This window comes from Sander lucioperca, chromosome 3 (assembly GCF_008315115.2).
Source record: "Sander lucioperca isolate FBNREF2018 chromosome 3, SLUC_FBN_1.2, whole genome shotgun sequence".
NCBI lineage: Eukaryota > Metazoa > Chordata > Actinopteri > Perciformes > Percidae > Sander > Sander lucioperca.
The window spans coordinates 9312524-9316747 of NC_050175.1; the positions used below are offsets into that span (position 1 = coordinate 9312524).

Here is a 4224-nt window from a genome sequence, read left to right on the forward strand (position 1 = left end):
CCCGTCCCCTCTAATGGAGAGACAGGACGGTGAAACTGACAGCGCACATAAGTCGCTCACTCGCTTGGCTGACGTCAGGGCAAGGAGAAGCGCCGTTTTTAGGGACAGCAACCTGAGAGAGGCTTGTGCCAAGGGCTCGAAAGGAGGCTTCCCCAGAGCTCGAAGCACCAGGGCCAGATCCCATTGGGGAGTGAGAGAGCGCACGGCGGGTTTTTGTCGTCTGACCCCTTTCAAAAAACGCTTTACTAGGGGGTGCGCAAAAACCGTTCTCTCTACATAGCCTTCGTGCAGGATGAAATGGCCGCTGCGTAGGCTTTGACTGTGGACGGAGCCAGGTCGTTATCTACCAATGTTTGGAGATAAGTCAACACGAGAGGCAGGGGACACGATATAGGATCTGTTTCCCTCTCCGTGCACCAGCGCTGGAAAGCGGACCAACGCGCCGCGTAACACGCTGTTGTGGAGGGGGCTCTCGCGCTCTGAATAGTGCGCACCACGGCAGGAGGCAAGCCTAACCTCTGCAAGCGTTCCCGCTCAGCAGCCAGCCCCACAGTCGCTGGGTTATCACCGGGGGGTGGAATATCGCGCCGTCCAGCTGTGACAGGGCGTCCTTGCGCCACGGCAAATGCCAGGGGGGACCCGCCAGCAGCTGGACCAGTGTCGGGAACCAGGATGCGCTCGTGCGCTCCGGCGCCACCAAGATGACCGACAGATTCTCCTCCTGGATGCGTTCCAGGAGACGAGGAATCAGAGGGACCAGGGGAAAAGCGTATAGGAGGGTTCTGGGCCAGGGGTGGTGGGAGAAAGCGTCCACGCCGAGGGGTGGATTGTCCCGTGCGCTCAAGGAAAACCACAGAGTGTTTTCTCGTGAGGCGAACAGATCCACCTCCGCTTTCCCGAACCTGCTCCACAGCTTCTGAACAATAGTGGGATTCAATTTCCACTCGTTGTGAGAAGGCCCTCCCCTCGACATTAGGTCTGCCGCCCGGTTTAGCATCCCGGGGATGTAAACAGCCTTGAGGGACAGCAGGTGACTGTGTGCCCACAGCAGAAGGCTCCTGGCTATTTCCAATAGCCGGGCCGAACGTACGCCGCCCTGGCGATTTATGAACGCTGCTGCAGTAACATTGTCTGTCTGTACGACAACATGTCTCCCTGCTACCACCGGGGCAAAGTGTTTAAAAACTTTCAGCACCGTGTACAGCTCCAGGCAGTTTATGTGTGGGAGAGGGGGGGGGGTGGCCATTCTCCTCCCAACTGACAAGGTCCGTGGGTTCCCCCAATATGACAGGTCCGACTGTAAGGAAGGAGGAATGATCAGCATTCGCCACTTGTGACGTATGGGGTCGAGACGCTGACGGAGGAACCACCTCTGGATTTTTCTCATGTGGAGAAGCCCCAGGGGGACCACCATGTAGCCCGCGGACATCATGCCCAGAAGGCGCATGACGGACAGCGCTGACACCTTTGCGCGTGGCGTGGTGCGCGACAGGAGAGAGAGCAGCGCGTCTTGCCTCGGTGTTGACAGCCTGGCTCTCATAACAATCGAGTTTAGCACTACGCCCAGATAAACTATCGATTGTGCGGGAACCAATGAGCTTTTCTGCCAGTTTATGGCGAAACCCAGTGTCTGCAGGTGCCGCAGAACTGCCACAGTGTGCAGCGCCGCCGTTTCCCGAGAGGGAGCCAGGATGAGCAAATCGTCCAGATAAAACAGGACTCGGACGCCTTTTTTCCGTAACGGCTGAAGCGCCGTCTCCATACACTTGGAAAAATTGCGGGGGGGCCAGTGAGTAACCGAACGGTAGTCGGTTGTACTGGAAATGAGCCCCACGGAAAAAGAAACGCAGGAATTTCCTGTGTCTGGGAATGATTTGGATGTGAAAGTATGCGTCTTTCAGATCCACCGATGTAAACCATTCTTGGTGGCGCACGCATTCCAACACATGTCTGATAGTCAACATGTGGAATGGACGCTCCATGACGCACCGGTTGAACTGGGACAGGTCGAGGATGGGGCGTAACCCACCTGACTTTTTTGGAGTGAGAAAGTATCGGGAATAAAATCCCTCGTTCTCCTCCCCTGGAGGAACGCGGGAAATTGCTCCTTTTGACAGCAGTTCCCGTAGTTCTGACGTCATGGCGTCTGATTCTGCCCGGGATGACACGGTTGTCTCCAACACGCCCGCAAAACGAGGCGGGGGGGAGACGAACTGCAGAGTGTAGCCCCGTGATATCAGTTTTGACATCCACGAGTCCATGTGTGTCAGCCTGATCCATGCCGCGCTGTGCTCTGAGAGCGGGCGTGCGCATGTCTCTGTGTTGTTTACAGACATAGCTAGCAAGAAGCGCAGAGCCCGTCCCGCCGCTGGGCGAGACATGAGTAGATCGTGTCGCCCAGCCCATGGTAGGGCCCTGTCGAAAGGGTGGCGGGTCATCGTTGTCCTTATCCCGCTGGCATAGCCGGGGGGAGGAGGATAACTGAGCGGCGCTAAATGTAGCGGGTGGGCGTATGCTCTCGCCGTCTGCACAATGAGAGAGCGGCGGAGCTCCGCGAGCAGCGGTGACCTGGTGTGTGCTTGTGTGGGGAACATCTGTCATGACATCAGCGTAATGTTCAGTGGGCTAATCGGTTGGATGGAAACTGCTCTTTAGAAAGACTGAAATGGCCCTTTCCCGTTCCCCGCGCCCCGTCATTGCCACCGTCGCCGCTGCTTGCTGGGTGGCTCCGGGGGCGGGTTTGACCAGGTGGGAGCCGCCTTCATGGTCCTTCGGCCCCGTGAAACCTGCCGGTCAGGGGCCGGCTGCCGCTGTGGGGGGGCAGGCCGGAAGCCTGGGAAGGCGCAGCAGAGGCTGTGGGGCGTTTCCTCTTATGGCGGTTGGTGGAGCGGTGGCGCTGCTGATGGGGAGCCGCTGTCCAGGAGCCAAGCCGCCGTAGCCGCTCAGCTTCCTCGGTCGCCTGGTGGAGGTGGGACGTGGCTGTCTGTAAGCGAGGCCCAAATAGACCATCGGGAGCAATGGGGCGTACAGAAGCTCACGTCTGACCTCCGTGGGTAGCTGTGACATGTGGAGCCAGATATTTCGCTGGGCCACAGTCTGCCACGCCTGGATCCTCGACAACGCCACCGTGGTCGCCGTGGTGAGGGTGAGGATAGCGGTCATCGCTTTGCCAATCTCCGTGGCTAGCTCCGGAGGAAGAGCCTCCGGGTTGGTGGCCATGGCGGAGACGGCGGAGGCTAGCAAGGCGATGTTGTTTTGCGCCGCCAAGCCCTTTGCCGCACATTGGTGTGACCGGTCAGTAACCTGGGCGCAAACCTGATCTTGGGGGGACGGGGGGTCGGCTTCCGGTGGCCAAAAAAAGTAGCCTTCGGGAGTAGGATTGACGCCAGGCTCTGCTCCAGGGGGGGGGGGCCGAAGGGAAGCCTGCCTCTGTGTCGCCATGAACCCGTGTGAACGGGGCATAGCGAGAGACTGGAGCCCTCAGTTTCCCGGGCTGAGCGAGAGCCTCCTCCACGAATGGCCGAAGCTCCGTGAAGCGCAGCCAGAGTGGGGCCCGTTTGGACGGCGGTTCCTGGGAGTAGACGTCACCGCTCAAGAGGCCGCGAGTGGGGGCTGGAAGCTCCGCCGGGAGCGCTATGCCTCTCTGGCCCGCTGCCTTTTTAATGATGTCCGGCAGGTCCAGAAAAAGAGCCTTGGTGGTGGAGGGTGGAGCCGCCTGTGGTAGAGGGGACGACAGCTGAGGCGGTGCTCCTGGCCGTTCTGGAGACGGGGAGAGCCGTAGTGGAAAGGCATCAATCCCTGTCTCGTGTTCCAGTTCTCCCCGCGGGGAGGAGGGAAAACCTGAGGGAATGTCATTCGGGGGAGACGAGTCATCGGACCCGTGCCCGTCGAAGACGCCCTCTTCCAGCGGTTCCAGGGCGTCGACGGTGTCACGTCGGTCTGCCCAGCTGCCGTCCCCCTCTCCGTCGACCTCAAAAGCCAGAAAAGCGTCCGCCCGCCGTTGAGGCTCTTTAGAAGGCAGGCGGGCGCAAAAAGGGCAGGAGGCGTCGGAGGTGAGAGCCTTGCCGGCGTGAGAAGCACCGAGGCAGGTCTCGCAGCGGGGGTGGAGATCCGGCGAGAAGATGTAGCCGGTCTCGCAGGAGGGGCAGGAGCGGACGATGCTGGAGCCGGAGGTCTTCATAACCTTCTTCATAACTGCTTGCTGAAGAAAAAGTGGGAGCACAG

The 4224-nt window shown here is 59.8% G+C and overlaps 1 pseudogene; it reads right to left on the reverse strand.

Moving 5' to 3' along the window:
- Nucleotides 1–408: 408 nt before the first annotated feature.
- LOC118494782 lies at nucleotides 409–2438 on the reverse strand (annotated as a pseudogene).
- Nucleotides 2439–4224: the final 1786 nt, after the last annotated feature.